Source organism: Phyllobates terribilis, unplaced genomic scaffold (assembly GCF_046119375.1).
Source record: "Phyllobates terribilis strain yellow unplaced genomic scaffold, ASM4611937v1 Scaffold_9__5_contigs__length_417890890, whole genome shotgun sequence".
In the NCBI taxonomy this organism is placed as follows: Eukaryota; Metazoa; Chordata; class Amphibia; order Anura; family Dendrobatidae; genus Phyllobates; species Phyllobates terribilis.
The window spans coordinates 64,846,141-64,873,339 of NW_027362769.1; the positions used below are offsets into that span (position 1 = coordinate 64,846,141).

Here is a 27,199-nt window from a genome sequence, read left to right on the forward strand (position 1 = left end):
ACCAGGAATATATTTCTACTAATGCTTGAATAATATGATGTGTCATCAGGATGCTATCATTATACTCTACATTACTGAGCTATTTATGACTTTGAGGTCTCAGGTTAAACATTAAAGTGTTTTACATCTTCTGACAACTTTGTATTGAATTGCACTTCAATCCAACTTTCATTTAAACTCCTAGTACTAGTATTACGCTGTTGCCATTTCTTGGTTCATTTTTTGCTTATTTCTCTTTATTTGCTTTTCTTTATTGTATGTTATTTATTTTTTATACACTTTTTTTAAATTCATAGAAATGAGATTTAGGCATTGTGTACATCTGAACCTAGGTTTCATTAAGGGATGTAACCATGACACAGATATTTTTGACAAAGTGAAAATGTAGAAATTAATTTAAAGGAATTGTCTGGGATATAAAATAGTTAACTAAAAACAGTGATGTGTAAAAAAAATTACTTGTACTCATTTGCTAATTTCCTTAATGCTACAACACTAATTCTCTTGTGATCCCCACTGGTCTTTTTCTTGTCCTGCATTGATGACATGCCGACTATGTACATGTGACCACTGGAGATATTCTCTGGTCTTTGCAGTGATGCCTGCATGTGCTGATAACAGTGATTGGCTGCAGTGGTCCCATGCGTATACTCAGCATATCATCACTACAGGACAAGGGGAAAACTGCATGGTGAATTTGCATATTTCTTGCTTTTAGTACATTTTAAAATTAATTTTTAATTACATATACAAGGTTTCAATTTTTATGTCAAGGAAAAGAAATCCAATGGAACAGAAGCCTAGTAATGCCATATGGAAAATGTAATTGGTGTTAGCAAAAAAATTTATTTTTTTAATTTTTCCTAGACCAAAGGCAGATGCAAACTTAAACATAACCTGACAGCTGATACATGCTGCCAATCCTGGGGCAGCGTGTGCCAGGCACCGGCTGTATGATATCAGCTAGGCAATAGGCATCTTTGACTTTGAAACGCTGCAGTATTTCAGGAAAAAACATACTTTCAAATCCACCGGGACTAGTCGGACATGCAGGTCCCTTGCGGCTTTCCACGCCCGCTGCCCTGGATTTCTCCCTATGTTTGCGTATAGGCTTTCAGAGTCAAACATACCTGTCTGAGATCATACAGTCAGAGCCTGATACATGCTGCCCCTGGATCGGGCAGCATAGATCAGCTGTCAGGTTCATATTAAAGTGGTTATCCAGGACTTTGCTTTTTTTTTCTCTGGGGCTAAGAACTTACAGGCAGGCCGTTGCTAACTACCTGCCTAAAAAAAAAGGATTACCGCAGCATTCTGTAAGGGACATGTTATATGCAAACACACCGAGTGCATGAGATCTAAACTGTAATGTTGCTAAATATAATGTACTTACAAAAATTAAGGTTCTTAGTGTATAAATTCATGTATGCCTATCAGCCACAGCAAGGTGACATTTCTCTGATGGGTACCTATCCTGATACTTATCAAACATGCCTCTCCTGGGCTATAAGCCAGCAATTTAAATGGACAGGTAGGAACCAGCACTAATTAAAAGCTCCCTTGGGCTGATGGGAGGAGTGCAGAAAAGGAGACAGTCACAAACTCTTAATAGTAAACTACAAGAAACAAAAAACTCACCAGCACCTCCATATAGTGCGAACAGGGGCAAGCTGCAATGACTGGAAAACACAAAAAAAGGAACACCGCAGCACACTGTAAGGGCCAAGATATATGCAAACAGACTGAGTGCATGAGATGTAAACTGCATTGTTGCTAAATAGAATGTACTTACAAAAATGAAGGTTCTTAGAGCCCATATTGGCTAACTACCTGCCTGTTCTACCCAGTGCTGATCTCTGCCAGCTCAGAGCCTTTCTCCTGCATCATTTGACCTCATATTAACTGAGTAGCTCTTACTCATCCGGTCTGCTCTGCAATTGACAGCCCGCTCTCTAAGAGATCAGCGTCAAGCAGAATAGGCAGGCAGTTAGCAACTACATGTATGCAGGGACGGTGTTAGGGACAGACAAACAAGGCAAATGCCTAGGGCCCCCACCCACAAAGGGGGTTCCCTGCTTCTGCAGCACCTTTATGAAGTGCACGGAGGGCGTACAGTATTACTTACAGTGAACATTGTTGTACATCCTCTGTAGTACCTGTGCGCATCTCTCTCCCTCTGCCCCGGCAGTGTAGGGATAGAAGTTGAGAGTGAGGGGCCGTCTCACAGTACAGCAAAGTTCAGACGCCGGGGGATGGAAGATGCCTGCAGCCCTGTCTGTGACCCCTCCTGCCCATCATGGCTGCCCCTACATCAGTGTCCTGGGATCTGCACACGTGAAGCCGCAATATACATGTATGTGTATCTGTGTGTGTACATATGTAGTATACAGTGTGTGTGTCTGTATGTGTTTGTATGTGTGTACATATATACAGTATATAGTATGATTGTGTATATCTGAGATGTGTGTGTATGTGTGTATATATTGTGACCGAGTCACTAGCAGGTTACTGGGGAGAGAGATGTATAGCACAGATATTGATAGCTGCAGTGATTATGCATAGTGAAAAGTTTCCAGCACACGAGTAGGTTAAACCACCATCTTGGTCCTTGGGTGATTAAAGCACCTGTAGTAAGGGAGGAACTGGGAGGATAGAGAAATACAGCCTTGCAGAGCATTTAGTGTGTGGTGGGCTGGAGGTGAGATCTCTAAGCTGTTTGTGGCAGAAATACTGGAAATATGGAGATTGCAGGTCTCCTGGTGTGAATTCCTTTGCTAAAGGACATGGACGCTGAACTCTAAGCCAGGAGGGCTAAACAACACTATTGTATGGACTTGTTATTTTATGTTTTACCTTCTGCCAGACAAAGGTTGTATTTACGTTTTCTGGTGATGTGATTTATGAGGACTGCAGTAAATCAGCCGTACTTTAAACAGAAACCACAATCTACCACAATATATATATATATATATATATATCAATCAGTACAGACCAAAAGTTTGGACACACCTTCTCATTTAAAGATTTTTCATGACTATGAAAATTGTACATTCACACTGAAGGCATCAAAACTATGAATTAACACATGTGGAATTATATACTTAACAAAAAAGTGTGAAACAACTGAAAATATGTCTTATATTCTAGGTTCTTCAAAGTAGCCACCTTTTGCTTTGATGACTGCTTTGCACGCTCTTGGCATTCTCTTGATGAGCTTCAAGAGGTAGTCACCGGAAATGTTTTTCACTTCACAGGTGTGCCCTGTCAGGTTTAATAAGTGGGATTTCTTGCCTTATAAATGGGGTTGGGACCATCAGTTGTGTTGTGCAGAAGTCTGGTGGCTACACAGCTGATAGTCCTACTGAATAGACTGTTAGAATTTGTATTATGGCAAGAAAAAAGCAGCTAAGTAAAGAAAAACGAGTGGCCATCATTACTTTAAGAAATGAAAGTCAGTCAGTCTGAAAAATTGAGAAAACTTTGAAAGTGTTTCCAAGTGCAGTTGCAAAAACCATCAAGCGCTACAAAGAAACTGGCTCACATGAGGACCGCCCCAGGAAAGGAAGACCAAGAGTCACCTCTGCTTCTGAGGATAAGTTTATCCGAGTCACCAGCCTCAGAAATCGCAGGTTAACAGCAGCTCAGATTAGAGACCAGGTCAATGCCGCACAGAGTTCTAGCAGCAGACACATCTCTTCAACAACTGTTAAGAGGAGACTTTGTGCAGCAGGCCTTCATCATAAAATAGCTGCTAGGAAACCACTTCTAAGGACAGGCAACAAGCAGAAGAGACTTGCTTGGGCTTCTGTGAAATCAAACTGTCCACTTAGGAAGCAACTCTGATTGACAATCAATTTCACATGCTGTTGTGCAAATGGAATAGACAATAGATGGAAATTATTGGCAATTATCAAGACATACTCAATAAAGGAGTGGTTCTGCAGGTGGGGACCACAGACCACATCTCAGTCAGTACCAATGCTTTCTGGCTGATGTTTTGGTCACTTTTGAATGTTGGTTGTGCTTTCACACTCGTGGTAGCATGAGACGGACTCTACAACCCACAGAAGTTGCTCAGGTAGTGCAGCTCATCCAGGATGGCACATCAATGCGAGCTCTGGCAAGAAGGTTTGCTGTGTCTGTCAGCGTAGTGTCCAGAGGCTGGAGGCGCTACCAGGAGACAGGCCAGTACACCAGGAGACTTGGAGGGGGCCGTAGGAGGGCAGCAACCCAGCAGCAGGACCGCTACCTCCGCCTCTGTGCAAGGAGGAACAGGAGGAGCACTGCCAGAGCCCTGCAAAATGACCTCCAGCAGGCCACAAATGTGCATGTGTCTGCACAAACGGTTAGAAACCGACTCCATGAGGGTGGTATGAGAGCCCAACGTCCACAGATGGGGGTTGTGATCACAGCCCAACACCATGCAGGACGCTTGGCATTTGCCACAGAACACCAGGATTGACAAAGTCGCCACTGGCGCCCTGTGCTCTTCACAGATGAAAGCAGGTTCACACTGAGCACATGTGACAGACGTGACAGAGTCTGGAGATGCCGTGGAGAGCGATCTGCTGCCTGCAACCTCCTTCAGCATGACCGGCTTGACAGTGAGTCAGTAATGGTGTGAGGTGGCATTTCTTTGGGGAGCCCTCCATGTGCTCGCCAGAGGTAGCTTGACTGCCATTAGGTACCGAGATGAGATCCTTAGATCCCTTGTGAGACCATATGCTGGTGCCATTGGCCCTGGGTTCCTCCTAATGCAGGACAATGCCAGACCTCATGTGGCTGGAGTGTGTCAGCAGTTCCTGCAAGATGAAGACATTGAAGCTATGGACTGCCCCGCCCGTTCCCCAGACCTGAATCCGTTTGAGCACATCTGGGACATCATGTCTCGCTCCATCCACCAACGTCACGTTGCACCACAGACTGTCCAGGAGTTGACTGATGTTTTAGTCCAGCTCTGGGAGGAGATCCCACAGGAGACCATCCGCAACCTCATAAGGAGCATGCCCAGACGTAGGGAGGTCATACAGGCACGTGGAGGCCACACACAATGCTGAACCTCATTTTGACTTGTTTTAAGGCCATTATATCAAAGTTGGATCAGCCTGTAGTGTGTTTTTCCACTTTAATTTTGGGGGTGACTCCAAATCCAAGCCTCCATTGGTTATTAAATTTGATTTCCATTGATGATTTTTGTGTGATTTTGTTGTCAGCACATTCAACTTTGTACAGAACAAAGTATTCAATGAGAATATTTCATTCATTCAGATCTAGGATGTGTTATTTGAGTGTTCCCTATATTTTTTTGAGCAGTGTGTGTGTATGTATGTGTGTATGTATGTATGTACAGTACAGACCAAAAGTTTGGACACACGTTCTCATTTAAAGATTTTTCTGTATTTTCATGACTTTGAAAATTGTACATTCACACTGAAGGCATCAAAACTATGAATTAACACATGTTGAATTATATACTTAACAAAAAAGTGTGAAACAACTGAAAATATGTCTTATTCTAGGTTCTTCAAAGTAGCCACCTTTTGCTTTGATGACTTCTTTGCACACTCTTGGCATTCTCTTGATGAGCTTCAAGAGGTAGTCACCAGAAATGTTTTTTACTTCACAGGTGTGCCCTGTCAGGTTTAATAAGTGGGATTTCTTGCCTCTATAAATGGGGTTGGGACCATCAGTTGTGTTGTGCAGAAGTCTGGTGGATATGTAGCGCCCCGAGGGTTCGGTTGCTACAGGGGTATTGCACCTCAACCAGAGGTGTGATATTTCACTCCCAGGTAAGGATGGAGTGTGCACCAGGGCTCAGTTAGCTGCATACACACACATTTACACTCACCCCATTTCCGGGGGACAGCTCGACGGTGCTCCCATTTATGCAGGCACAACTGACCATGTCCCTGGCTGGAGTGGGGAGGGGGGAGAGAACCCAGTGATGTAGGAGCAGAAGGGGACGGTTTCTGGAGCATAGGAAGGAGCTCATTGGGTGCAGGTCACCTGAGCTCAGACACAGAGAAGCAGATAAAAGGTGGGAGCCATCTTTAGTGAGGGTTCTGAGTTCTGAGATAAGCAGAGTAGCAGCTCAGTCAGAGCTGACAGGGAGCTGTGGCTCAGCCTGAGCTCAGCTCCACGAGGCAAGCCTGGAGAGGAGGCCGGGGCCAGAGAGGAGAAGAGGAGAAGGAGAAGGAAGGAAAGAAGAGAGACAGAGGAGTAGAAAGGCTCCAGAAACAAGAAGGCAGAAGGGACCCTAAGAGAGCAGAATGGACAGCAACCGTTGCAAGCCCGCGTTATATCGGGTAAAGGGTCAGGCCGCAGAAGGGTACTGGATTCCCAAGTTGGTGGAGGTAAATCATCCCTCAGCCAAGAACTGGAGGTCGTGATCATTTATTGGTGCGACCCCTTGCTACACCCGCTAGGAAGGCACCACATAGGGTCAGGGAAATTGGCGCCAAGTTTCACCAGAGAAGGCCCGAGGCAGCCGGACAGAAGCGTGGTCACTGGTGGGGCACGAGAGGCCAGAGAAAGGATAGAAGGGGGTCCTGTGCCATATTCCTGAATTGCCTGGGGGTTGACCGAGCCCCTCAGCTGGTGGACGCAGCACGGCTCAGGCAGTCCTTGCCGACGGAAGTGACTTGGATAACAACTGTGAGTAAAAGGCCTGAACTGCACCATTGGACTCTGTGTGATTTATGCTGCGCCTGCACCATCACCCCCAGCATCCACCTACATTGCCCTGAAGCTACACTCTTCCTGTGGGGAGTTATTCTATCCCTGTGCTGCACACCAACACCAGCCTCAGCGGTCTGCCTTGCAGCGGCGGTCATCCCTGACCGCAATCCACGGGTGGCGTAGTCGGACATTCCAAAACACTGATAAATAGACTGCCGCCATTTGGTCTGACCACCCTGAGCCACGGGATCGGGTTGCCACTACTACCCCCATCAGCACCGTACACCAGAAGGCCCAGGGGGCGAGTCAGATACACAGCTGATAGTCCTACTGAATAGACTGTTAGAATTTGTATTATGGCAAGAAAAAAGCAGCTAAGTAAAGAAAAATGAGTGGCCATCATTACTTTAAGAAATGAAGGTCAGTCAGTTCGAAAAATTGGGAAAACTTTGAAAGTGTCCCCAAGTGCAGTTGCAAAAACCATCAAGCGCTACAAAGAAACTGGCTCACATGAGGACCGCCCCAGGAAAGGAAGACCAAGAGTCACCTCTGCTTCTGAGGATAAGTTTATCCGAGTCACCAGCCTCAGAAATCGCAGGTTAACAGCAGCTCAGATTAGAGACCAGGTCAATGCCACACAGAGTTCTAGCAGCAGACACATCTCTACAACAACTGTTAAGAGGAAACTTTTGCAGCAGGCCTTCATGGTAAAATAGCTGCTAGGAAACCACTGCTAAGGACAGGCAACAAGCAGAAGAGACTTGTTTGGGCTAAAGAACACAAGGAATGGACATTAGACCAGTGGAAATCTGTGCTTTGGTCTGATGAGTCCAAATTTGAGATCTTTGGTTCCAACCACCGTGTCTTTGTGCGACGCAGAAAAGGTGAACGGATGAAATCTACATGCCTGGTTCCCACCGTGAAGCATGGAGGAGGAGGTGTGATGGTGTGGGGGTGCTTTGCTGGTGACTCTGTTGGGGATTTATTCAAAATTTAAGGCATACTGAACCAGCATGGCTACCACAGTATCTTGCAGCGGCATGCTATTCCATCCGGTTTTAGTTTAGTTGGACCATCATTTATTTTTCAACAGGACAATGACCCCAAACACACCTCCAGGCTGTGTAAGGGCTATTTGACCAAGAGGGAGAGTGATGGGGTGCTGCGCCAGATGACCTGGCCTCCACAGTCACAAGACCTGAACCCAATCGAGATGGTTTGGGGTGAGCTGGACCGCAGAGTGAAGGCAAAAGGGCCAACAGGTGCTAAGCATCTCTGGGAACTCCTTCAAGATTGTTGGAAGACCATTTCCGTTGACTACCCCTTGAAGCTCATCAAGAGAATGCCAAGAGTGTGCAGAGCAGTCATCAAAGCAAAAGGTGGCTACTTTGAAGAACCTAGAATATAAGACATATTTTCAGTTGTTTCACACTTTTTTGTTAAGTATATAATTCCACATGTGTTAATTCATAGTTTTGATGCCTTCAGTGTGAATGTACAAATTTCATAGTGATGAAAATACAGAAAAATCTTTAAATGAGAAGGTGTGTCCAAACTTTTGGTCTATATTGTATATATATATATTTATATATATAATTAGTGACAAAGTCACTGGAAAAGTACAGGAGGGGAGATATGTTTCACTGAGGCTATTAGCTTTAGTGATTTGAAACCTAGAAGTTTTCTCCAGCACACTAAGTGCTGTGAGGGGTTAAACAGCCATTTTAAGGGCTGGGTTTTTGAGAACAACCATAAAGCGGGCGGGAGGTTGTTCTCCATATTTCCACCCCAGGTTGTGGTCTGGGGTTTAAATAGACGGCCTTCTGAGGCATTCTTTGTTCAATGTATCTGGAGAGGCTAGCTTCAGAGAGAGGAGCTGGTGTTTGTGCTAATCTGAACCGTGTGTTTTTTCTAACCCTGAGCGGCCGGATCCCCACAGATGTATGTACTGTGCTGTACTTCTTCTTTTGCTTTGCCGGTATGCCAGAAGGGCTGTGTTTATTTTGATGAACTTTACATTGGTTTATGTCGCATTTTAATAAACCAATAAGAAATTTAGAGAGACAGCGTTCCTGTGTCTACCTCTATGTGTAGCTAGGTGAGGCGATGTACCACTATATATATATATATATATATATATATATATATATATGGGATGTGTGCTTGTATATAGGAGGCTATGTGAGGGCTCACACTGTACAATATATAGGGGGCTATGTGGGGGCTCATACTGTATATAGGAGGTTATTTGGGGCATATACTGTATATAGCAGGATATGTGGGGGTCGTACTGTTTATAGCAGATTATGTGTGGGCTCATATTGCATATAGGGTGGCTATTTTGGGGCTCCTGCTGTATATAGGAGGTTATATGGGGGATCATGCTGTATATAGGAGGTTATATGGGGGATCATGCTGTATACAGGGGGCTATGTGTGGGCTCATACTTTATATACAAGGCTGTGTGAGGCGTCATGTTGTATTAAGGGGGCTATGTGGGGGCTTATATTGTATATAGGGGCTATGTGAGGGCTTATCCTGTATAGAGGGGCTGTGTGTGGGCTCGTATGATATATAGGGGCTGTATGCAGGCTCATATGGTATATAGGGTGATGTCAGCATACTTAATTCTACTCAATATTAAAGTGTAACCTTCGTTTTAATTTTTATTCCATAAATCAATAGTACACTTGAAAATAAACAACTTTGTATTAAATTAAAGAAATCTGCTTCTTTATCTGACAGAATTGATCATTCATTATCAAAATTCTCAATTCTGAGGTAATCTATATTTAGTGAAGACACTTTCCCATTATTGAGATAGGAGATGGCAGTTGCTACTGATGAGAATCTATCTACTGTAGATAGGAGGGGGAGGAGCTCCGTCTCTAGCTCTTCCTTCTGTCTACATAGAATTGTATCCTTAGTAACTGCCATCTCCTATCTCAGTAATGGGAAAGAGTCTTCACTGAATACACATTTTACCTCAGAATTGAGAATTTTGATAATTAATGACTGATCTATTCTGTCAGAGAAAGAAGCAGATTTCTCTTATGAGATATATTACAAAGTTGCTTACTTCCGTGTGTACTACTGATTTATAAAATACAAATAAAAAGGATGGCTACTATTTAAGTGATACAATCAATATTAAGCCCTTCCCAATATGCGCCGTATATATACGGCACTGCAGGAGCTGCATTCTCCCAAAGATCAATATATATATGGCACAGGGATTGCGCGGGCTCACGCTGAGCGCCACCGAGATCAAATGTGGGTGTCATGTCTATGTGAGAGCTGACACCCCACAGCAACACCCATGATCAGTGCTAGCACCGATTACGGGCGTTTAACCCGTGATACCGCTGTCAACAGTGGCATTGCATAGGGAGTGAGCTCCCTCTGTGCTCCCATCAGCACAACGCGATGCGATTGCGTCATGCTGATGGTCTCTATGGTGACCCCGGTTCCCAAGATGGCCACAGGTTTCTCCCAGGGACAGTGGCCTGTCAGCTCATGCTCAGAGCACAAGCTGACACACATCCTCCCTGTATGTCGATGCTCTGTAGTGCAGAAGCATTGAAGAGTATCAAATTAGTGATCTGACAGTGTAAAGATGATGTCCCATCCTGGGACAATGTGAAAAAGCAAAAAAAAAAAGCTAATAAAAATTGTAAAAATATTAAAAAAAAAATCCCTCCCCCAAAAAACATATACAGTGGGGGAAATAAGTATTTGATCCCTTGCCGTTTTTGCAAGTTGCCCACAGTCTATAATTTTAAGGGTAGGTTAATTATAACATTGAGAGATAGAATATCCCCCAAAAAAATCAAGAAAATAACATTGTATAAATTAGATAAATTTATTTGCATTTTGCAGTGAGAAATCAGTATTTGATCCCCTACAAACCATTATGAGTTCTGGCTCCTACAGATCAGTTAGATGCTCCTAATCAACTCATTACCTGCATTAAAGACAGCTGTCTTACATAGTCAACTGTATAAAAGACTCCTGTCCTCAGACTTAATTAATCAGTCAGACTCTAACCTCTACAATATGGGCAAGACCAAAGAGCTTTCTAAGGATGTCAGGGACAAGATCATAGACCTGCACAAAGCTGGAATGGGCTACAAAACCATAAGTAAGACGCTTGGTGAGAAGGAGACAACTGTTGGTGCAATACTAAGAAAATGGAAGAAATACAAAATGACTATCAATCGACATCGATCTGGGGCACCATGCAAAATCTCACCTCGTAGGGTATCCTTGATTATGAAGAAGGTGAGAGATCAGCCTAAAACTACACAGGGGAACTTGTTAATGATCTCAAGGCAGCTGGGACCACAGTCACCAAGAAAACCATTGGTAACACATTACGCCTTAAAGGTTTAAAATCCTGCAGTGCCCGCAAGGTCCCCCTGCTCAAGAAGGCACATGTGCAGGCCCAATAGACTGTTAGAATTTGTATTATGGCAAGAAAAAAGCAGCTAAGTAAAGAAAAATGAGTGGCCATCATTACTTTAAGAAATGAAGGTCAGTCAGTTCGAAAAATTGGGAAAACTTTGAAAGTGTCCCCAAGTGCAGTTGCAAAAACCATCAAGCGCTACAAAGAAACTGGCTCACATGAGGACCGCCCCAGGAAAGGAAGACCAAGAGTCACCTCTGCTTCTGAGGATAAGTTTATCCGAGTCACCAGCCTCAGAAATCGCAGGTTAACAGCAGCTCAGATTAGAGACCAGGTCAATGCCACACAGAGTTCTAGCAGCAGACACATCTCTACAACAACTGTTAAGAGGAAACTTTTGCAGCAGGCCTTCATGGTAAAATAGCTGCTAGGAAACCACTGCTAAGGACAGGCAACAAGCAGAAGAGACTTGTTTGGGCTAAAGAACACAAGGAATGGACATTAGACCAGTGGAAATCTGTGCTTTGGTCTGATGAGTCCAAATTTGAGATCTTTGGTTCCAACCACCGTGTCTTTGTGCGACGCAGAAAAGGTGAACGGATGAAATCTACATGCCTGGTTCCCACCGTGAAGCATGGAGGAGGAGGTGTGATGGTGTGGGGGTGCTTTGCTGGTGACTCTGTTGGGGATTTATTCAAAATTTAAGGCATACTGAACCAGCATGGCTACCACAGTATCTTGCAGCGGCATGCTATTCCATCCGGTTTTAGTTTAGTTGGACCATCATTTATTTTTCAACAGGACAATGACCCCAAACACACCTCCAGGCTGTGTAAGGGCTATTTGACCAAGAGGGAGAGTGATGGGGTGCTACGCCAGATGACCTGGCCTCCACAGTCACCAGACCTGAACCCAATCGAGATGGTTTGGGGTGAGCTGGACCGCAGAGTGAAGGCAAAAGGGCCAACAGGTGCTAAGCATCTCTGGGAACTCCTTCAAGATTGTTGGAAGACCATTTCCGGTGACTACCCCTTGAAGCTCATCAAGAGAATGCCAAGAGTGTGCAGAGCAGTCATCAAAGCAAAAGGTGGCTACTTTGAAGAACCTAGAATATAAGACATATTTTCAGTTGTTTCACACTTTTTTGTTAAGTATATAATTCTACATGTGTTAATTCATAGTTTTGATGCCTTCAGTGTGAATGTACAATTTTCATAGTGATGAAAATACAGAAAAATCTTTAAATGAGAAGGTGTGTCCAAACTTTTGGTCTGTATTGTATATATATATACAGTACAGGCCAAAAGTTTGGACACACATCTTTTAAAGATTTTTCTGTATTTTCTTTACTATGGAAATTGTACATTCACACTGAAGGCATCAAAACTATGAATTAACACATGTGGAATTATATACTTAACAAAAAAAGTGTGATACAACTGAAAATATGTCTTATATTCTAGGTTCTGCAAAGTAGCCACCTTTTGCTTTGATGACTGCTTTGCACACTCTTGGCATTCTCTTGATGAGCTTCAAGGGGTAGTCACCGGAAATGGTCTTCCAACAATCTTGAAGGAGTTCCCAGAGATGCTTAGTACCTGTTGGCCCTTTTGCCTTCACTCTGCGGTCCAGCTCACCCCAAACCATCTCGATTGGGTTCAGGTCTTGTGACTGTGGAGGCCAGGTCAACTCAAGCCACAAAAAAAGCCCTCACTCAGGTCTGTAATATGTTATCGGAAATATAAGGGGCTTCCACGTTACTGGTAGTACAAAGACTCTGGAAAAGCGCTATGACTCCTCGCCCCCCAAAAGAAATTCAGTGAATTCTGCACTCCCAAATCCAAATGCCCCCCTCCCTTCTAAGCCTCAGTGTATCTAAACCACATCTGGCGTCAACATATTTGGTATTTCTGTAGCGATGAGAGCCCGCCTAATTTACGGGTGCATATCTCCAGAAGCATGAGCTGGGCACAATGTACAGGCACTACAACATAGTGGTCACCACAACAGTAGTTTGCAATTTTTACTCAGCAACATCCAGTACTGCTTGTTTCTGGAAAACACCCATGGAGTCAAAATCATCATTACATCTGCAGATAAGTTCCCAAAGTGGTCACTTGAGGGGGGAATTCTGCTCTTCTAGCACTTAGGGGCTCTGTATATGGAGTCCACAAACTATTCTAGGAAAATCTGTGCTTCAGGAGGCAAATGGCGCTCATTCCCTACCGAGTCTGTGGCTAACCAGTACTGTACAGCCACATATGGGGTATTTGTACATTCAGCAGAAATTGGGGGTCAAATTTTGGTGCCATTTTTACCTATTTCCCAGTGTGAAAATGTAAAATCCGGGGCTAAAACTAAATTTTGGCGGTAAAAATTTAATTATCTTTTCTTCACTGCCCAACGGTATAAAATGCTGTGACACACCTGTGTTGTCAATATGATCACTGCATCCCTAGATGAATTCATTGAGAGGTGTAGTTTGTAAAATGGGGTCACTAATGGGGGTTCGGCTTTTCTGGCACCTCAAGAGCTCTACCAATGTGAAATGGCACAGTCATACCAGTCCAGCAAAATCTGAACTCCAAGGTGGCGCTTCTTCCCTTCTGAGCATTGCACTGTGCCTCAAAAGTAGTTTTTTCCACATATGGGGTATCAGCGTACTCAAGAGAAATTGCACAACAAATTTTGGGGTCCATTTTCTCCTGCTATTCTTGTGAAAATGAAAATAACTGGGGCTAAAACAACATTTTTGTGGAAAAAAAATATTTTTTCACAGATCAACGTTGCAAAATTCTATGAAGCACCTGTGGGTTCAAGGTGCTCACCATGTCTACAGTTATATGAAAAAGTTTGGGCACCCCTATTAATCTTAAACTTAATGTTTTATAAAAATTGGTGTTTTTGCAACAGCTATTTCAGTTTGATATATGTAATAACTGTTGGACACAGTAATGTTTCTGCCTTGAAATGAGGTTTATTGTACTAACAGAAAATGTGCAATCTGCATTCAAACAAAATTTGACAGGTGCATAAGTATGGGCACCCTTATCATTTTCTTGTTTTAAATACTCCTACCTACTTTTTACTGACTTACTAAAGCACTTTTTTGGTTTTGTAACCTCATTGAGCTTTGAACTTCATAGCCAGGTGTATGCAATCATGAGAAAAGCTACTTAAAGTGGCCACTTGCAAGTTGTTCTCCTGTTTGAATCTCCTCTGAAGAGTGGCATCATGGGCTCCTCAAAACAACTGTCAAATGATCTGAAAACAAAGATTATTCAACATAGTTGTTCAGGGGAAGGATACAAAAAGCTGTCTCAGAGATTTAACCTGTCAGTTTCCACTGTGAGGAACATAGTAAGGAAATGGAAGAACACAGGGACAGTTCTTGTTAAGGCCAGAAGTGGCAGGCCAAGAAAAACATCAGAAAGGCAGAGAAGAAGAATGGTGAGATCAGTCAAGGACAATCCTCAGACCACCTCCAGAGAGCTGCAGCATCAACTTGCTGCAGATGGTGTCACTGTGCATCGGTCAACAATACAACGCACTTTGCACAAGGAGAAGCTGTATGGGAGAGTGATGCGAAAGAAGCCGTTTCTGCAAGCACGCCACAAACAGAGTCGGCTGAAGTATGCAAAAGCACATTTGGAGAAGCCAATTTCTTTTTGGAAGAAGGTCCTGTGGACTGATGAAACCAAGATTGAGTTGTTTGGTCATACAAAAAGGCATTATGCATGGCGGCAAAAAAACACAACATTCCAAGAAAAACACTTGCGACCCACAGTAAAATTTGGTGGAGGTTCCATCATGCTTTGGGGCTGTGTGGCCAATGCCGGCACTGGGAATCTTGTTAAAGTTGAGGGACGCGTGGATTCCTCTCAGTATCAGCAGATTCTTGACAATAATGTTAAAGAATCAATGACAAAGTTGAAGTTACGCAGGGGATGGATCTTTCAGCAAGACAATGATCCAAAACACCACTCCAAATCTACTACCAATTACAATGTTCTGGAATGGCCATCCCAGTCCCCAGACCTGAATATCATTGAACATCTGTGGGATCATTTGAAGAGGGCTGTCCATGCTCGGCGACCATCAAACTTAACTGAACTGGAATTGTTTTGTAAAGAGGAATGGTCAAAAATACCTTCATCCAGGATCCAGGAAATCATTAAAAGCTACAGGAAGCGACTAGACGCTATTATTTTTGCAAAAGGAGGATCTACTAAATATTAATGTCACTTTTCTGGTGAGGTGCCCATAGTTATGCACCTATCAAATTTTGTTTGAATGCAGATTGCACATTTTCTGTTAGTACACTAAACCTCATTTCAAGGCAGAAACATTACTGTGTCCAACAGTTATTACATATATCAAACTGAAATAGCTGTTGCAAAAACACCAATTTTTATAAAACATTAAGCTTAAGATTAATAGGGGTGCCCAAACTTTTTCATACAACTGTATATAAATTCCTTGAGTTGTCTAGTTTCCAAAATGGGGTCACTTGTGGGTGGTTTCCACTGTTTCGGCACATCAGGGGCTCTCCAAAAGTGACATGACACTGCAGACCATTCCATCAAAATCTGCATTCCAAAATGTTACTTCTTCCTTTCTGAGCCCTGCCGTGCGCCAAAACAGTAGTTTTCACCTACATATGGGGTATCTGAGTACTCAGGAGAAATTACACAACAAATTTTAGGGTCCGGTTTCTCCTTTTACCCTTGTGAAAATTCTAAATTTGGGGCTAAACAACATTTTTGTGGGATAAAGGTGATTCTTTTATTTTCACAACTGAACGTTCTAAACTTCTGTGAAGCATCTGGGAGTTCAAGGTGCTCACTACACATTTAGATAAGTTCCCTGAGCAGTCTAGTTTACAAAATGGTGTCACTTGTGGGGAGTTTCCACTGTTTAAGTACATCAGGCGCTCTCCAAACATGACATGGAGTCCGCTAATTATACCAGCAAATGTTACATTCAAAAAGTCAAATGGGGCTCCTTCTCTTCCAAACCCTGCCGTGTGCTCAAATAGTGGTTTTCCCCCACATATGGAGTATCAGTTTGCTCAGGAGAAATTACAAAACCAAATTTAGGTTCCATTTTCTCCTCTTGCCCTTGTGAAAAGTAAAAAAAATTGGGTCTAAAGGAAATTTTTTGTGGAAAAAAAGTTAAATGTTTATTTTTTCCTTCCACATTCCATTAATTCCTGTGAAGCACCTGAAGGGTTAATAAACTTCTTGAATGTGGCTTTGAGCACCTTGAGGGGTGCAGTTTTTAGAATGGTGTAACTTTTGGGTATTTTCTGTCATATAGACCCTTCAAAGTCACTTCAAATATGATGTGGTCCCTAAAAAATTATTTTGCAAATTTTGTTGTAAAAATGAGAAATTGCTGGTCAACTTTTAACAGTATAACTTCCTAACAAAAAAAAATATTCTTCAAGAGTTGTAGTTATGTAAAGTAAACATTTGGAAAATGTTATTTATTAACTATTTTGTGTGACATACCGTATTTTATAAGACGCACCGGACCATAAGACCTAGGTTTTAGAGGAGGAAAATAGGGGAAAAAAATGTAAGCAAAAAATGTGGTCATGATGCACTGTTATGGGGGTGGGGAGTCTGCTGCTGACACTGTTATAGGGGTAATGTCCCCCAATTCTATACTAATATCCCACATCCTGGTATATATATATATATATATATACAGGGTGGTCGAAAAGTAGGTGGACAGAAAATAACATTTATTTTCATTTATATATAAAATTATATTTACTAACACAAGCATAACACTGACAATTAAATTTTATTCTGAACAATAATACAAAAGCCCTTAAATTTTATCAACGCAGGTGCTCAAACTGTTTTCCATTACAATTTGCACAGCTTTGAAGTCTGCCTCTTACTCTTCAACAAACTTTTTTGCACAAGTGTCTTTGGGTATTAATTTCCTGAAATGCATCTCTTATGTAATGTTTCAAAATCACTGACACTTTTTGGTTTTCGACTATAAACTTTGTCCTTGAGTACTCCCCAAAAGAAAAAATCCATTGGGGTCAAGTCTGGTGAACGTGCCGGCCTCTTCGGCCAATCCATTTATTAGGAAATGTTTCATCAAGATACTCGCGGACTACTCTTGAATAATGTGGAGGGGCCCCATCTTGTTGGAAATAAAGACTTTTTTTTTCAAAGAGTCTGTGAGGAATGAAAAGTGGAATCTGATTGGTTGCTAAGGGCAACTGAGCCAGTTTCACTTTACACCATGTTTAATAAATCTCCCCCTTCATAACCTTATTACGCTTTCTGTCCACCTACTTTTGGACCACCCTGTATATATATATATATATATATATATATATACATATATATATATATGACCCCCATCCTAATCCTAGTATGCATGGAACCCATCCTAATCCTGGTATACATGGCTCCTCATCCCAATCCTGGTATGCATGGCCATCTCATCCCCATTCTGGTATATATGGCACTCTCATCCCCATCATGGTATGCATAGCCCTCTCATCCCCATCCCTGTATGGATGGTCCCCTCATGCCCATCCCAGTATGCATGGTCTCATGATCTGGTATATATGGCTCCCTCATCCCCATCCTGGTATATATGGCTCCCTCATCCCCATCCTGGTATATATGGCTCCCTCATCCCCATCCTGGTATGCATGGTCCCCTCATACTCATCGTGTTATGCATGGCCCCTTCATCCCCATCCTAGTATGCATGACCCCCTCCTCCCCATCCTGGTATATATGGCCCCCCATCCTGGTATCCATGGCCTCCCCATCCCCATCCTGGTAAGCATGGTCCCCCATCCTCATCCTGATATGCATGGCCCCCATCCCCATCCTGGTATGCATGGCCCCCCATCACTGCACACATGAAAAAAAAAAAAAAAACACAATAATAATAATCTTTATTTATATAGCGCCTACATATTCCACAGTACTTTACAATTCAGAGGTTCATATACAACAGCCATAAGTAACATAGCTAAAGATAGTACAATAATTAAAGCAAAAATAATGACGACCCTGCGCGTAAGAGCTTACAATCTACAATGAGGTGAGCATGACACAAAGTACAGGGGCTTATTTACAATGAAGGTCCAGCCATCTTGAGGGGATGAGGGACAGATAAAGGCTTCATGAGCTCATCACCAGCCAGTATCTGTAGTGCTTTTGGGTGCGGTGGAGTTTGGTGGAGACTTATGTTTGGAGAAATAATGAATGGGCTACAAAAATATGAAAGGACTTTGATTAGGGAATGTGAAAGGCCACCCTAGACAGGTGTGTTTTTAGGGAGCCCCTAAAACTGTGTAAATTGTGGTTCATCCTAATTTCTTGGGGTAGAGCATTCCAAAGAACAGGTGCAGCTCGGGAGAAGTTTTGGAGCCGGGAGTGGGAGGTACAGATTAGTGCGGATGTTAGTCGAAAATCGCTTGCAGAGAGTAGAGAATGGGTAGGCCAATAAACAGAAATGAAAGAAGAGATGTAGGTGGGTGCTGCGTTGTGGAGAGCATTGTGGGTGAGAACAAGCAATTTAAAGAGGATCCTCTAATGTATGGGCAGCCAGTGAAATGACTGGCACAGAGCGGAAGCGTCCGAGTAACGATTAGCCAAATAGACAATTCTACTCTCCTTCCTTCTCTCTGCTCCAGCGCTGCGTCCTGTTCTGCCAGGTCAGCAGCTGATCTCAACCTGTAATCAGTGCATGACGTCGCTGCCATGTGCCCCCACACAGAGAGGTCAGCTGCTGGAATATTCACTCCTCTCCAAGCCTGGGACTATGGGCATGAAGAGGAGTGAATATTCATTTTCTTTAATAGCATGCAAACTGTCAGTCTCCGCTGTGGCTCAGTGATCACTTGTGCCCACTGTTAAAGAGAATGAATATTCATTCCTCTCCATGCCCATGGGAGAGGGGAGGAGTGAATATTCATGCTCTTTAATAGCGGGCACACAGGATTGCTGCCGAGCAAGAAAGCAGGAAGGCGGCAACTGCGACTCACACTGTGCGCGCCATTAAAGAAAATTAATATTCACTCCTCTCCACTCCCATGGGCGTGGAGAGGAGTGAATTTCCATTTTCTTTAGCAGCGGGCACAAGAGATAGCTGCAGCAGCCAACTACTACCTATGACCCGCTCCTCCGCCGCCACACCCCTCAACCACCCCACCATCCACAGCCGGAATGTATTATCTGGACTATAAGACGCACCCCCTACTTTTCTCCAAAATTTTGGAGGAAAAAAAGTGCGTCTTATAGTCCGAAAAATACGGTAACGCTCTGACTTAAGGCCATAAAAATTAAGTTTGAAAATTGCAAAATTTTCTACCCAATTTCCGATTATTTTTTTTTCACAAATAAACACAAGTCATATCAAACAAATTTTCCCACTATCGTGACGTACAATATTTCACGAAAAAACAATCTCAGAATCACTGGGATCTGTTGAAGCATTCCAGAGTTATTACCTCATAAAGTGACACTGGTTAGAATTAAAAAAATTGGCCTGGTTAGGAAGGTGAAAACAAGCTTCTGGTGAAAGGGTTAATAAAAAATAATTAAAATGAATATGTTAATATTAATATTGAGCAGAATTCATTTCAGTCTATTGATTCAACCCTCCACAACAGTCACTGTCTTTCATGTGCCCCTCTGGAAAATTAATTTCCCACCCATGCTCTGTTGTGTATAGCATTACCGTATTTTTCGGACTATAAGACACACCGGACCATAACACGCACCTAGGTTTTAGAGGAGGAAAAAAAAATAAAAAAATGTAAGCAAAAAATGTGGTCATGGTGCACTTTTAAGGGGGAGGGGGGTCTTCTGCTGACACTGGTATAGGGGTAATGTCCCCCAATTCTGACAATATCCCCCATCCTGTTATATATGCCGCCCCCCTTTCTTTTATATGTGGTCCCCATCCCCATCCTGGTATACCTGGCATCCCTCCATCCTGGTATGCATGGCACCCCTCATACCTATCCTGGTATGCATGGCACCCCTCATACCTGTCCTGGTATGCATGGCACCCCTCATCCTTGTCCTGGTATGCATGGCACCCCTCATCCCTGTCCTGGTATGCATGGCACCCCTCATCCCTGTCCTGGTATGCATGGCACCCCTCATCCCTGTCCTGGTATGCATGGCACCACTAATCCCTGTCCTGGTATGCATGGCACTCCTAATCCCCATCAGGCTGCACATTAAAAAAAAAATAAACACTTCTACTCACCTTTCTTCTCTCCTCCAGCGCTGCGTCTGGTCTGCCTGCACTGATCTCTCCATATGAGCCGCGCATGACGTCATTGCCATGCGCAGCTCACAAGGAGAGATCAGCTGCCGGAAGTCACTGCTCCCCACTCCGGGACTGTGTGCGCGGGGAGCAGAGACTTCACTCTCCTTCATAGCTGGCACACAGCGGAGCCGCGCTGCGGCTGCTGCTGCCGGCTATCTCCTGTGCCCGCTTATTAAAGGGCATGAATATTCACCCCCTCCCCACACCCATGGGCGTGGAGAGAGGTTGAATATTCATGTCCTTTAACAGCGGGCACAGGAGATAGACGTCAGCAGCAGCAGCCGCAGCGTGGCTACACTGTATACCGCTATTAAGGAGCATGAATATTCATTTTCTTTAGCAACGGGGACAGTGTAGGCTGCAGTAGGCGGCTGCTGCCTCCTGTTCCCCGCTCCTCCACCGATACAGCCCCCCCCCCACCACACATAAATATACACACACCCCCAACATTTGGACCATAAGACTCACCCCCCATTTTCCGCCAAAATTTTGGAGGAAAAAAGTGCATCTTATGGTCCGAAAAATACGGTATGTTATGTATAGCCCTATACATGGAGTACATAAGGAGAAACAATGTGCACCACAGCGCCTGTGTGTTAATCACACGACCTATCACATGATCTATCAAAGGGAATCTAGCAGCTGAGGAAAGGCGGGAAGGATAGTGAAGTTGGAACATTTGTTCATGCAAGTTGGCAATAATTGTAGTGAGGCTGCTGGCTGCATGTGACATCCACACAGCCAGCCGGTGTCACCTACACTGTGGAATGATGATATCTAATCTGGGGGCACACTGGGGTGAGAATACATGACTTTATGTGTAGAATGATACATGTGCTCATCAGTAAAAGTTTACAATTAATGTATGGTCTCCTGCCCAAATTATGAGGAAAAAACACTTTTTTACAATATTTAGTTTGTATTACCTTAACTGCAGTAATCTAATCAATAAATAATGCCGTAAACACTGCAAGACAGACAGGCCTTTGTTCATGAAACAGCTTTTGTTTTGATGATTAAAAATACAATTTCTTGTCACAATACACAGTGGCCCCGATTCCTCATTGATTTTGTTCCTATTTTTTGTCTACTTTTGTGTGTTTTGCGCCTTTATTTTAAGAGAAAACAGAGCTGCAATCTGTACAATCTGAATTATTGCCTTAGCTGGCACCTGAACACACTAGTTTGGATGTGTAGCACCCTGCTGTTCACAGGTACCACAGGACCCAAAAAGGGTGCATGGACTGACTTCTCCACAAGAGACCCTCATTACAAACAAACACCTCCACCCTTCCACCTCATACCACCACAAGGAGCCCTGTTAGGGATATATATACTGGAGGGTGGAGTTAGGCAGTCAAAGTCTGAGAGCGTGCTGGCACTGAGAGCAGTGAAGATGCAGCACGTCTGCTTCTGAGTTGAGGGCCCCGAGTGTGGCCGGAGGCAAAGAGGAAAGGAGAGAGGAGTTGAGGGGGCAGAGGAGCATCATAGGCTCACCCCAAGACACAAACCGGACACCTGGTCCACGCCTACAGGGTCCTCTATACCCAGTAGGGACTACTGAAGCTACCAGCAATAACAGGACTAGGAACCACGAAGGCCCTGGCATCCAGGGATAGTGGTTGCCAAAGAAAGGTCCTACTACCAAGCGGTCAAGTGAGAGAGCAACACAACACAGAAGCTAGGCCAAGTTCCAGGCTGGCTAGAAGCTTAGAGAGAGGGAGACATGGATCAGGAGGCCTTATACCCGCTCACTGGGGAGAAGTCCTGAAGTGCACCCTTCCTAGCAAGTACCCTGGACCATACCTGCCATTACACCAGTAAAGGTACTGAAGCAAATCCCCTGTGTGCGTGTCCGTCATTCCCCCTGACCTGGCCATCTCTCCCCAGCATCACCATCTGCAACTACACTGCCCCGGGGGTTCGCTCCGCCTGTGGGGAGCAGAAACATCCCAGCTGCCATCCCATCACCCCCGGAGGTCTGCAGCAGCGCTGGTAACCATTACCAGAAACCACAGGTGGCGTCACGAGACAAACTGTACACTAAAACCCCTTTTTTTAAAGAGAGACCCAGAGTACGGGCCCGGGAGCCAACTGCCGTGACCTCCTAAACAAGGTAAAAGGCCCGGGTACCGAGTCCCCTATATTCCCCCTGGGTGACACAGATGTGCTGGTCAGTTTTTCTGTTTGTTCTGCCTTTATTTTGATTGCACCCTATCCATTATTCTATTTGCACCTCTTTTAAGTCTATTTTATATGTGCTCACCTGTTTTTTTTTTAGTTTTCTGCTTTGTGGGGGGAATCAAGCAATTCCATATGTTTTAGCATGACTTAAAAAAACCCACAAGTGATAAATTGGGGCCATTGTGCACAATTACTAGGCAAGTGAGTATTTTGACCACATCATCATTTTTATGCAGATTTTCCAACTCCGCTCTGTATAAACGTGAATGCTTATTGGATGAAGCAGATCAGATGTTGAGTATTTGTGTAATGAGGGAGGGTGAGGCTTAAGGATACAAACCCTCTTTATCAAGGTGTGCAGACTTATTAGGCTGCTTGTATTCCTCAGGCAAAATGGGCCAAAAAAGAGATTTAATTGACTTTGTTAAAAATTATTAAAAGTCTTACAGAGGGATGCAGCACTTTTGAAATTGCTAAAATATTGGGGTGTGATCACAAAACCATCTAAAGTTTTGTAGCAAATAATCAACAGGGTCATAGGAAACGTGCTGATAAAAAACAAAGCAGATTGACTGCCAAAGATTTGAGAGGAATCAAAGGTGAAGGGACCAGAAGGCCATTATTTTCCAGTGCTGTCATATTCCAGGACTACAACCTCCCTAGAGGCCTAGAAGTACAAGGTGTCCAGTGCTCAGAGACATGGCCGAGGTGAGGGAGGCTGAAACCCGACCACCATTGAACAAGAAGGTGATACGTCAAGACCGGGCCAAGAAATATCTGAAGACAGATTTATCAAAGGTTTTATAGACTGATGAAATGAGCGTGACTCTTGCTGGAACGGGCCTATGGCTGGATAAGTAACAAGCACAGACCTCTACTCAGACTCAGTTGCCAGCAAGGTGGAGGTGGGCTACTTCTTTGGGCTGTTGTTAATAAAGATGAGCTAGTTGGACCTTTTCGGGTTGAAGATGGACTCAAAATCAACTCTCAAACCTGCTGTTAGATTTTAGAAAACATTTTCTTCAAGGAGTGGTGCAGGAAAAAGTCTTCATCTTTCTAGAAAATCATGATTTTTATGCAGGACAATGCGCTATAGCAGTATCGAAGTCTCTCCACTGCTTGGCTGCCAGTAAAGCCTTTAAAGATGAAAGAATAATGACATGGCCCCTTACTCATTTGAGCTGAACTATTTGAGAATTTGTGGGCACTTCTTAAACGGGAAATTAACAGTAAAGGAAAACAGTACCCATCTCTGATCAGTGTCAGGGAGGTTGTGGTTGGTGCTGCCCAAAAAATTGGTTGGTAACAGATTAAGAAAGTGACAGACTCCATGGTTGGAAGGTTTATGACTGGTATTAAAAAGAAGGGTGGTTATGTTGGTCACTGATATTCTTTTCTTAAATCTCAAATATGTATTTTTACACTACTTTATGTCATATTCTTAATCCAATGCTTACCCTGCACTATACACTACTCACATTGTACAGTAACATTGTTTTAAAAGATGCGTCAATATTCACATTACACATAAAACAACAGCATGACACTGTACACATAGCGCAATTGTTGTGATCATGGGTAAGAACGCTTACACAAATAAAACAGTTTATTCTCCCAAAATGTGTGAGTGTTGATAATTCTGCTGGGAGTGGAAATCTGCAACAGAATACAGTTTCCGGTGCTTTGCCAGGCCTCTTCTGGAACACATGATTGGTCTTCAGCTTTGCCAGCTTACCCAGCATCTACAGGATGGAGCAGTGCTCCTTTCCCAATCGAAGTATTTAAGATCAGAACAAGGCTCTATAGACTTACATTAAGAAAGTGACTTCTCATCTTCAAATTAGCGCCTCGTATTTGAGGTCACATGGTACAGTAAAGGGCAGGAGCACCGCTGCAAAACAGATAGCAATCAATATTAAAATATGTTTACAATACTCAACTCTACATACATATATAAAAAGGATTAGGGGTAAAAAATGCTGGAAGTGCTTCTTTAATGAAGTAGAGACCAGGCAGGAGACAACGCTGACACTAGAATTTTTAAAGAACAGGCTAGTAGTTGAACACCAGATTGGAAAGAAATTTGTGCAGGACTCCATGGAAAGTGACAATGTAATTACCCTTAAAAAGAACCACATTTTTCATGTTGAACTAGACACATGATGTAATAGTGGCTGTAAAATGGAATAAAACATTTTTTAATTTCGCCTCTACGTTGCAGCGATATTAGCAATCAAAATATTTGGCACCTAATAAGTTAACACACACTTGGACTATACAAAAGTTATCAATCAGTTTTCACTGTTTAATTCTTCTGCCCTATATACTTCTTCTGCCCTATATGATGCTGACCAATCATAAGCAGGCAGCAACAAAGGAGAAAAGAACAAACTCCCACAATAGCTTAGAGCAGGTTTCTTAATGTATGAGATGTATAATATCAGACAATCCTGGATTTTTGGTCTAACCTCCTGCATGATTAGAAAACACAGATGATTAACATATTTCAGATAAGGTTCATGTGGGAAGAGGGGCAGCACTGCTGAGTTTAGCTGTGTCACATTACAAACCCTTCTATCAGCTCTCCTCCTTTCAACCCTGCTGTATTGCCCATACCCCACACTGCCTGTCCAGAAATAACTCAGAGCTCAGAATGTCAGTATAGCACTGATGTCTCTTGATCTAAATTGGTTCTCACTCTGCAGTGAGATGAAAGCAGGTTGTAATTACATCTCATATAGGAGTACAGTCATGGCCAAAAGTATTGAGAATGAGACAAATAGTAATTTTTCCAAAGTTTAGTGCTTCATTTTTTGTAATAGCAATTTTCATATACTCCTGAATGTCAAAGAGTGATCAGCTTAACAGCAATTACTGTACTTGCAAAGTCAATATTTGCCCAGAAAATGAACTTTAACCCCCAAAACACATTTCAACATCATTGCAGTCCTGCCTTAAAAGGAGCTGCTAACATCGTTTTAGTGATTGATCCATTAACACAGGTGTGGGTGTTGATGAGGACAGGGCTGGCGATCAGTCAGTCATGATTAAGTAAGAATGACATCACTGGACACTTTAAAAGGAGGCTGGTTCTTGGTATCATTGTTTCTCTTCAGTTAACCATGGTTATCTCTAAAGAAACACGTGCAGCCATCATTGCACTGCACAAAAATGGCCTAACAGGGAAGAGTATCGCAGCTACAAAGATTGCACCTCAGTCGACAATCTATCGCATCATCAAGAACTTCAAGGAGAGAGCTTCCATTGTTGTCAAAAAGACTCCAGGGTGCCCAAGAAAGACCAGCAAGCGCCAGGACCGTATCTTAAACTGTTTCAGCTGCGGGATCGGACTACCAGCAGTGCCGAGCTTGCTCAGGAATGGCAGCAGGCTGGTGTGAGTGCTTCTGCACGCACTGTGAGGCAGAGACTCTGAGCAAGGGCTGGTTTCAAGGAGGGCAGCGAAGAAGCCACTTCTTTCCAGAAAAAAACATCAGGGACCGACTGATATTCTGCAAAAGGTACAGGGAGTGGACTGCTGAGGACTGGGGCAAAGTCATTTTCTCTGATGAATCCCCTTTTCGATTGTTTGGGACATCTGGAAAACAGCTTATTCGGAGAAGAAGAGGTGAGCGCTACCACCAGTCTTGTCTCATGCCAACTGTAAAGCATCCTGAAACCATTCATGTGTGGGGTTGCTTCTCAGCCAAGTGAATCGGCTCACTCACAATATTGCCTAAAAACACAGCCATGAATAAAGAATGGTACCAGAATGTCCTCCAAGAGCAGCTTCTCCCAACTGTCCAAGAGCAGTTTGGTGCCCAACAATGCCTTTTCCAGCATGATGGAGCACCTTGCCATAAAGCAAAGGTGATAACTAAATGGCTCATGGAATAAAACATAGAGATTTTGGGTCCATGGCCTGGAAACTCCCCAGATCTTAATCCCATTGAGAACTTGTGGTCAATCATCAAGAGACGGGTGGACAAACAAAAACCAACAAATTCTGGCAAAATGCAAGCAATGATTATGCAAGAATGGACTGCTATCAGTCAGGACTTGGTCCAAAAGTTGATTGAGAGCATGCCAGGGAGAATTACAGAGGTCTTGAAGAAGAAGGGGCAACACTGCAAATATTGACTTGCTGCATTAACTCATTCTAACTGTCAATATAACCTATTGGTACTCATAATATGATTGCAATTATATTTCTGTATGTGATATAAACATCAGACAAACACTAATAAAAACCGGAGGCCAGCAGATCATGTGAAAATATAATTTTGGTGTCATTCTCAAAACTTTTGGCCATCACTGTAGTCCAGAACAGCCAGGCTACTCCTGTGTGAGACATGACAGCCCTGATCTGACTGCAGAGTGATTACAATTTGCTCAAGGACAAAATACATGTGTGATTATTGTCACAGTCCTTAATCTGGAGAGCTAATAAAAGGGTTTGTAATGTGACACAGCTAAGCTCAACTGCACTGCCCCTCTCCCCACACTGACTCATACAGGAGGTTAGATAATGAGATCAGAGCTGTATAATTTACATCTCACATGCTGAGAAATCTGATCTAAGCGATGATGGGGGCGTGTTCTTTTTTCC

The 27,199-nt window shown here is 43.3% G+C and overlaps 1 protein-coding gene across 1 annotated transcript in view; it reads left to right on the forward strand.

Moving 5' to 3' along the window:
- Window positions 1-27,199, forward strand: part of LRRC3 (leucine rich repeat containing 3) — a 97,121-nt gene that overhangs the window by 1,219 nt on the left and 68,703 nt on the right. The gene's annotated exons all lie outside the window — the stretch shown is intronic.